This window comes from Lolium rigidum, chromosome 2 (assembly GCF_022539505.1).
Source record: "Lolium rigidum isolate FL_2022 chromosome 2, APGP_CSIRO_Lrig_0.1, whole genome shotgun sequence".
In the NCBI taxonomy this organism is placed as follows: Eukaryota; Viridiplantae; Streptophyta; class Magnoliopsida; order Poales; family Poaceae; genus Lolium; species Lolium rigidum.
The window spans coordinates 118,114,815-118,124,842 of record NC_061509.1 but is presented as its reverse complement, the minus strand read 5'-3'; positions in this window follow the sequence as shown (position 1 = coordinate 118,124,842).

Sequence of the window (10,028 nt, the reverse complement as noted above, 5' to 3'; positions counted from 1 at the left end):
CCGAAGGGCAATTTACAGGCTTAAAACTGAACGGATTTCTCATCGCTTTTCTAGCGCCGCCGTCCGTACAACCGCCTCCAGCCGCTGATTTCTGGTTGCTTTGTTAAAATAATGCACTGCTGGCCAAGCTCGTGGCTGCAGGCGGCGGCGCGCTCCGGGCGGGTACAGCAGGGGGCGCGACAGCAGCTAGCAGCGCGGCCAAGCAGCAACACGCGGGCGGAGCAAGCAACAGTAGCTAGCAGCGCGGCCAAGCAGCAACGTTGATTAGTATTAACGTTTAATGGGGCAAGAGCTGGCCTCGTTTCCGTGCATAGAGTCTGCCCGGGCTCCGTCCGCGGGCGGAGCAAGCAATCATGGTGATTAGTATTGATGTTTAATGGGCCAAGAGCCGGCCTCGTTGCTGTGCATAGTCTGCCCAGGTTCCGTCCGCGGTCGGCTCTTTCATGTGCGCGGCCGTCTTCACCTGCCCCCAAGCTCGTGGCTGTAACCAAGGGCGCGGCCCGCGTGGGGAGATCTAGGCAGCGGCGCAGACAGTTCTTGTGAAGAAGAAGATGATTTTTTGAATATTTTATTTTTCAGTTTTAATTTACATATCTATTCCGCGTCAGCCGTTTTGCGACCCGTAGATATGTTTTTAGAAGACTGAACTCGAGTTTTCGGTTTGCACTTTTACGGGCTCTAAGCTTTTAGATGCTTCTTGTTTTCTGTTTGGCTGTGCTGCTTGTTACAGTCCATTCCGATGCCTAGTTCACTCTGTGTTGATAGTTTTTGTGTGTTGAGTACTCTGTATCCTCCGTTAATGAAGCGTTATTAATTTATCGCGGGACTTGGCCTACTATTTAGAAAATTAAAGAATAAAAGACTGAAAAATTTAATAAGATCGTGGAGTTAGCTATTGTCCAGAATTACTCGCATCAACTACACTCGTTCATTTTTCCTTTTAGATCTGTACAATGGTCGGGCTGAAAACGCGAGAAGTTGGGGAGGACGGGTCTCTTCAACTCTCTCGTCCTCTCGTTCTCCACCGCCCCTGTTGAGAGTCGATGTAGATGTCCCCATGCCTGGATGTCCCGGCTCGCTCCTCGCTCCGTAGTAGTTAGTAGCAGTAGGTTTAGGATTAGATCTAGGGTTTCTATTTTTAGGTTCTGGTTTGGTTTTACCTAGGTGGAGACTGAGGTGAACCATTCTTGAGCTCGCTCCTAGCACCGGGCGAGTGGCTTTAGGACATGGAGGACCTGCTTCTCCGGTCGGCGTTCATGGCGGACGGTGGCGGATTTGGCCGGACCTCTTTCCCAAATAAGCTCGCAATACTCCAAGATCTGTTACTTCTCTACTCTTTTTTTTGCCACCATGGAGATGGAGGAAAGAGTGGTTGGAGAGCACCTCGTCGGAGATCTGCACGATGGGGAAGTTCAGCTGATGCAGTATTTGGGACCACATCCTCGACGGCGCTTCGTCGGTAGCGAGCTGTTCAGTTGTCGCCTCTTATGGCTGAAAGGCGGCTGCTCCGAGCGCCAAGTGAATGAGGACATCAAGTACTCCAAGTCCAAGTCATACTTCACCTCCAAGCTCGCTACAACACCTCCTTCAACAAGTGTCAAGCCCGCCGTGTCCTCTACACCATCAAAGCAACCGACTATCCAAAGTTGCATGAAGCAAACGGTGTCCTCCACCGCCTCCTCAAAGGCTTCTACGGGACCCTCTAATGTCACTTGCTTCAAGTGTGGCACACAAGGCCACAAGTCCTTCGAGTGCAAGAACACCAAGGTCATGATCACTATGGAGAATGGCGACATAGAGACGCTAAGTGAAGGCGAATATGAAGCTACGGTACAAGCCGCCGTCGCAAATGAAGAAGCTTATGATGAAGATAGTGGAGAAGACCCTCTCTTATGCATGCATGATCCAAGCCCTTCTCTTGTGGTCACAAGGGTGCTCACAACTCAACCTCAAGCTATGGACGACCAACGTTGCAACATCTTCCAAACCCATGCCGGAATTAGTGGCAAGTCAATTAAGGTCATCATCGACGGAGGAAGTTGCCACAACTTGGCAAGCACCGAGTTGTGTGAGAAGCTCAACCTCACGCTTCGCAATCATCCTCACCCTTACCATATCCAATTGTTGAGCGACAAAGGCAATGTCAAGATACAACATACCGTCACCGTCAACTTCAAGATCGGCCCCTATGAAGATACTATTGAGTGTGACGTGGTGCCCATGACGGTGTGCCACATGTTGCTTGGACGCCCATGGCAATTTGACAAGAAGGCTATACATGACGGATTCTCCAATGCATACACCTTCAAGGTCAAGGATAAGAAGTTTGAGCTTCGCCCAATGACTCCTAGCCAAATCATCGCGGATAATGCGAAGGCTTTAGCGAGGGCACAACAACACACCCACCATAGTGAGTTGAGAGGAGAGGGAGCGACCCACCAAAAGGAGAGTGAGCGCCACAAGCCCTATATGAGTGAGAGAAAGAGCGTCCTCCTAGCCACCAAAAGCGAGTGGAGAGAAGTGCAAGAAAACCCATCCACCACATTGCACTATGTGCTAATTTGCAAGGGCCCGTCATCGGAGACTAACGACTTAACCAACATTCCTTCGTCTTTGTTGTCTCTTTTGAAGGAGTTCCAAGACGTCTTCCCCGACGAGCTACCTCATGGTCTTCCACCGCTTCGGGGCATCGAGCACCGCATCGACCTCATACCCGGCGCCCCGCTTCCAAACCGTGCCGCCTACCGCACCAACCCCGAAGACACGAAGGAGATTCAACGCCAAATACAAGATCTCCTCGCTAAATGGTACGTGCGAGAAAGCCTTAGCCCTTGTGCCATTCCCGTGATTCTTGTTCCTAAACCGGATGAGACGCAACGAATGTGTATGGATTGCCGCCCCATCAATGCCATTACCGTTCGTTACCGCCATCCCATTCCGCATTTAGATGACATGCTTGATGAGTTGAGCGGTGCCACGATTTTCTCTAAAGTCGATTTGCGTAGTGGCTACCATCAAATCCGCATGGCAATTGGTGATGAATGGAAGACGGCATTCAAGACCAAACTTGGTCTCTATGAATGGCTTGTCATGCCATTTGGTCTTTCAAATGCTCCATCAACTTTCATGCGTCTCATGAATCACATCTTGCGTCCTCTCATTGGCAAGAGTGTGGTTGTCTATTTCGATGATATTCTCATTTATAGCCACAATCTCGAGGACCATGTGCAACATGTGAGAGAAGTCTTATGCATCTTGCGTCATGAGAAGCTTTATGCCAATCTTCCCAAATCCACTTTTGCCCAAAACAAAATGGTTTTCCTTGGTTTTGTGATTTCCGCCAATGGCATTGAAGTGGACTCTTCGAAGGTTGACGCCATACATAATTGGCCTACGCCGACCACCGTTGGTCAAGTTCGAAGTTTCCATGGACTCGCCGGTTTCTACCGCCGCTTTGTGAAAGATTTTAGCACCATTGCTTGCCCTTTAAACGAGCTTACCAAAAAGAATGTTCCGTTTGTGTGGGGCAAGGCCCAACAAAATGCTTTTGATGAGTTGAAGAAACGCCTTACCGAAGCTCCCCTTCTCGTCCTTCCGAATTTTGCAAAAACTTTTGAGATTGAGTGTGATGCGAGTGGACTTGGTATTGGTGGAGTCCTTATGCAAGATGGTAAACCCATGGCATATTATAGTGTGAAGTTGGATGGCGCACGCCTAAACTATCCTATATATGACAAGGAATTTTACGCTTTGGTTCGTGTTCTTGAAGTTTGGCAACACTATCTTTGGCCAAAAGAGTTTGTTATCCATTCCGACCATGAATCTTTGAAGTATTTGAAAAGTCAACACAATTTGAACAAACGACACGCAAAATGGGTTGAGTTCATTGAGTCCTTCCCGTATGTAATCAAATACAAGAAGGGCAAGGACAATGTCGTAGCGGATGCGCTTTCCCGCAAACTCACCCTTTTACTCACTCGTTTGGATTTTCATGTCTTGGGACTTGAGGAGATCAAAGAACTCTATTCTTCCGATTCTTTCTTTGCACCAATCTTTGAGAAGTGTTCGGTTCATCGAGGAGTTGATGATTTCTACTTGCATGATGGATACTTGTTCAAAGCCAACAAAATTTGCATTCCCGAGTCTTCTCTTCGCAAGTTGCTTTCACAAGAGTCACATGGTGGTGGTCTCTTGGGCCATTTTGGACGTGACAAGACACTTGCGATGCTACCCACTCATTACTATTGGCCGAAGATGAAGCGAGATGTGGAGCGCCTATGCAACCGTTGCACTACATGCCTTCAAGCTAAGTCCACCACCAACCCTTATGGTCTTTACATGCCTTTACCGGTTCCATATTCTCCTTGGTCGGATATAAGCATGGATTTTGTACTAGGCTTACCACGAACAAAGCATGGGCATAATTCGATCTTTGTGGTAGTGGATAGGTTCTCTAAAATGGCTCATTTCATACCATGTCATAAGAGCGATGATGCTTCACACATTGCTTCATTGTTTTTCAGGGAAGTGGTTCGCCTACACGGAATACAGGCAAGCATTGTGTCGGATCGGGACGTCAAGTTTATGAGTTATCTATGGAAGTCGCTCATGGCAAAGTTTGGAGTGAAGCTCTTGTTCTCATCGTCCTCGCACCCTCAAACCGATGGACAAACGGAAGTGGTCAATCGAAGCCTCTCAACCCTTCTACGCATACTAGTGAAGAAAAATTTGAAGTCATGGGAAGAGTGTCTACCCCACGCGGAGTTCGCCTACAATTGAGCCAAGCACTCCACAACATCACGGAGTCCGTTCATGGTCGTATATGGCTTCGAACCGCACACGGCGCTCGACCTCCTTCCACTACCTCTTCATGAAAGAACCAACATGGACTTCGACAAGCGCACCACCGCCATGAAGAAACTACATGAAGACACAAGAGCAACCATACAAGAGCATGTACTTCGCCAAGCTAACCGCCTCAACGCCAAGAAGAAGGAACGAGTGTTTGAAGAAGGAGACCTCGTTTGGCTACACCTTCGGAAAGAAATGTTCCCTCATGAACGCAATTCCAAGCTCAAGCCAAGAGGAGATGGGCCTTTCAAGGTCCTCAAGCGCATCAACAACAACGCTTACGTCATCGACATACCAACCTCTAAGTACTTGGTGAGCAACACATTCAACATCTCGGATCTCTCACCCTATCATGGAGATGAGGAGGAACAAGAGTCGATGACGACTCTCTCCCAAGGGGGGGGGGGAGATGATGTAGCCCCGCTCACCGACGACACTACATCAAGACCAACAAGTCCCCCAAGTGGACCAATGACGCGGGCTCGAGTTAAAGCGCTACATGATAAGGTGAACTCGCTCCTCACCACCCTTGATCTCGGTACACCTTTGGATGGAATGCTACCTCATGCCGATGTGCTTTGTGTCATTAGGTACAAGACGCATCAAGACCCCGGAGAGGAGGACACGCCGTGGTCAAGGGAAGGAGAGGAGCAGAGGGACATGAAGATGGGCACGAAGCTGGACCCGACGTCACTCGAAGCGCTCAAAGGAAGAGAGGAACCTGGCCGGCCCAGGACCCGGTCGACCGGCCCCACGACCGGACCATCCGGTCCCAGGCCCGGTCAACCGGGCGCCCAACCGGATTTCCCTCGGTCTTGACCGGGCGTCGTACCGGGGCCAACCGGACGGAGATCTGCGACATTTCCGGTTGGCGCCCGGTCGACCGGCCCCACGACCGGACACGCCGGCGCCAGGCCCGGTCTGACCGGCCCCAGGACCGGATCCGACGGGAATTCTCCACCAAACTGCCTAAGTTATCCATTTATGTACCTTTTCGCCCTGCTGGCCATGCATGCCTATATAAGGACCTTGGACCCCTCCCTTACCCCTTAGACATAATTTTGAGCTTAAACCAACTTTGAGCTTAGTTTCCCTAGGGTTAGCATCCATCTTGGACAAGCATCCCTTTGTAATCAAGGCAACTCTTGTTGTTGATTTGGGCATTGTTGAGTGAGATTCTAGTGCAAGACACTCTCTCTCCCTCACCAATCTCTCTTCTCCAACACCAATCCCTCACCGGGAATTCTGCCGCGTGCCTCTTCCGGGTGATTCTATTGGCGTGGTCCATCGAGCCACGGGGGTAAGTATCGGGTGTATCGGGTTGGTGTGCGTGCGTGAGTGTCGGTGTTCCTCGTATTCCTCGCGCTCTCCCACCTTTTCCCCTTGAATTTTGGGTCAAATCGCGAGATCGGGCCAATCCCTAGATCTCAGATCTCATCAAAAGGGAAGCGCTGAGCGTCCCCCGGGGGATCAAATCCCCTATCCCTTGGGTTGCCAGCCGTCCGATGTAGTTGATTAGGACCGTTAGATCACCGAATCTGGAACCTCATTCCCGCGCGTGCTTCCATAACGGCGACTTGTAGCAAAATTTACGCTGGTTTGTAGCAACACTTGAATTGCCACCACACCGCGTCCAGGCTAATCAAGAATAGGTCTCGCGATGCAGACGCCCCCGACATCGACGAGGGCGGCGACGGCGCGCCTGACGATGGCGCCGGCTGCATCATTTTTTGGTGGTCGAGGATGGTGCATGTCCTCCGCTCCGTCCTTTTCCCTATCGGGGAAAGCAATCGTGAGCAACATTGTGCCAACGTTGCGTCGAGCTCCAGCTCCAGCTCCAATCCAGCACCACGCCAGTGGAAAACCGCCGGTTCTTCGAGCGGTGTCGCCGGAGGATCTCCGATCTACAACCTAATCAGGCCCGCTGCAGTAATCCTCCGCAATTTTTCACCCAGAACCTAGAGATTGAGGATCCATCTCGTTTGGTGAGTCTAGATCTCGTTTGCTGCTAGGGTTTCTAGGTTCATTTGTTAGGTTGTGCTACAAATTGATTTGATCATGCTACTTTGTTTCTGCTAGTATTGTACTGTGTACACATGTGCTGCCCCAAATTGATATAATCCTGCTACAAGTTGGTGCTACTAATACTTAAAACATGTTTCATTATTGCAACATAGCATTTAATAAAAAACAGAAAAAAATGGTGATAAAATCCAAAAGAACTTGATGCAACAATGTATGCTACATGACCAAAATCTCCATACTGAAAAAAATCATTTTACACTTGATTTAGTTCCCTGATAAGTTCATGCAACAATGCAATGTTGTGTTAGTTTCCTCTTAAATTGTTGCATTACATGTGCAACATATTAAATTAAGGGTAGTTGTTTTTTGCTGCTACACTTGAACCTGGAAAAATCATGCTACATTTGCAGGGGTTTGTGGCTGACAGTATTCTCGGAGGGTTCGATCTGTATCAAATGGCAGATGGAAATGCTACACCTGCGCCATCCACCATTGTTATACACGAAGAAAATGTTGCACCTCAATTTAGACCTGGGTCGCAAAGCGCAACGAGTGGTAATGTTGCAGAGGCTGTTGAAGAAAATGGAGATGAAATCTCCTCAAAGCCATTGGTACCGTATGTTGGGATGATGTTCGATGACCTTGAAGTAGCAAATGAGGTGTACAATGAGTATGCATTCAAGCTAGGATTCAGAATACATATTGGAAACACAAAGTACAGCCAAGCACGAGGTGCAACAAAAGAAGATATGCTGAGCATTGTGTTTGAATGTGTTCATACTGGGAAATCTATCAATGCAACAAACAAATCAACAAGTACGCGAGATGCTCCTATAGAGTCTGATATGAGCATTTTCAGTGCACAAACATCAAAAAGCAAGCATGCTGCAGTGATGATGGATGTTAGAGACACGGGGCAACAAAACAAGGTGCTGTGACATGACTGCAAAGCACACATGGTAGTTGGAAGGCGTGATAAAGCTTGGACAAACACTATTTTCAATGCTGAGCACACACATCCCATGGTTTCGCAAGTTGGTAGAAGTCGCTACTATCGTTCCCATAGGAGGGTGCCTGAAGATGAATTCCAACTTATTCAGACATTGCATAACCAAAACATCAATACTTCTAAAATCATGGGTGCGCTAGCAGATGTACATGGTGGTGATGTTCGAGGCCTAAGTTATTTCAAAAGGGATGTGTCAAACATAAGGACAGTGCTGCGAGACGAAGTAACGTTGCGAGACATGAGCATGACCATCGAGTTCTTTGAGAAAATAAGAGCAGAAAACCCTAATTTTTCTATGCTACATAACTAGATGATGATAACGCAGTGAGGGCCGCTATAAGAAAAGTTTCCATGGGCGACGAATTTCAAGTCGGGCGTGGTTGTTGATGCACCATCCTCGATGATTTTTTGCTCTCTCTGTGGTGCATCTCAAAGAAAATTCTCGTTTTTGAGGCCATCTAGCACCACGGGATCGTGAAAAACGTCGCACATGGTGGCCTGAGACATGATGGGCTGGCCAAGTCAACGCAAATTCACACCCCCACGGATGTAGGGCCTAGATGGCTACGTCTCTAGTGATGTTTTTTCGGTCTTGCTGTTTACGCTGCTGGCTCATGGGTCCCGCATGTCATCCTCTCTGAACGATAAATGTTTCTTTTCTTGGATTATTTTTGGCACCTGATATTTGGCCACTTGCCTTTTTATTTCGTCCCCTGCCGTCTGGTTAATGTTGAGGATGCTGGTGTTAGATCGGTCTCACATGTCAGCCCCTCTGATTTATAAACGTTTCCTTTCTTGGATTTACTTTTGACCCCTGATTTCGAGCTATTTGCCTTTTTTCTTTCGATCCCCTACTGCCTGGTTAACGTTGAGACCCCTGATTTCTGGCTACTTGCCTTTTCTTTTGATTCCCTGCCGCCTAGTTAACGTTGAGGACGCTGTTGGCTCATGGGCCCCACATGTCAGCCTCTCTGAACGGTAAACCTTTCCTTTCTTGGATTTATTTTTGATCCCTAATTTCTGGCTATTTTCCTTTTTATTTCGATCCCCTGAGACCTTTGAAACTTTGAGTCCACTCCTGCAAAATGGGATCCATATGACATCCTCTCTATATAATATATATTTTCTTTCAGGATTTTTTTGGCCCCCTGATTTCTAGCGAATTGACTTTTTATTTGGATCCCCTGCCGCCTTGTTAAGGTTGAGGATGGTCCTGGCTAATGGAACCCATATATCAGCCTCTATGTGTAATAAACTTTTCCTTTCTTGGATTTTTTTGGGAACTTTATTTTTGGCTACATGGCATTTTCTTTCGATCCCCTGCCGCCTTGTTAATGTTGAGGATGCTGTTGCAAATGGGCCCCATATGCCAGCCTCTCTGAACTACAAATGTTTTCTTTCTTAGATTTATTTTTGACCCCTAATTTCAGGATACTTGCCTTTTTCTTTGGATCTGCTACCGCCTTTGAATTATTGGGGACGATGCTGGCTCATGGTTCCCACATGTCATCTTCTTTGGGCGATAAACCTTTCCTTTCTTGGATTTGTTTTCACCCATGATTTCTGGCAACTTGGTTTTTATTTTGGATCCCCTGCCGTCTTATTAACGTTGATGACGCTGCTGCAAAATGGGTCCCACATGTCATCCTCTCCGAACGATAAATATTTCCTTTATTGGATTTTTTCACTCGTGATTTCTAGCAAATTGACTTTTTCTTTAGATCTCTGCCGCGTTGGTAAGGTTGAGGCGGCTGCTGGCTCATGGGACCCATATGTCCGTCTCTATGTGCAATAAACCTTTCCTTTTGTTGGATTCTTTTTGACCACTGATTTCTGGATAGTTGGCTTCTAAGGACGTTGCTGCAAGATGGGTCACATATGTGAGCCTCTCTGAATGGTAAATTTTCCGTTCTTGAATTTTTTTTAAACCCGTGATTTCCTGCCTGTTTGACTTTTGTCTTTAGATCCCTTGCCAACGCTGCTGCTGCAAATGGGTCCCACATGTCAGCATCTATATACAATAAACAATTTGTTTCTTGGACAATTTTTGCCCCCCTAATTTCTGGCTACTTGTATCTTTCTTTGAATACCCTGCCGCCTTGTGAACATTGAGGCCGCTACTGCAAAATGGGTCCCATACGTC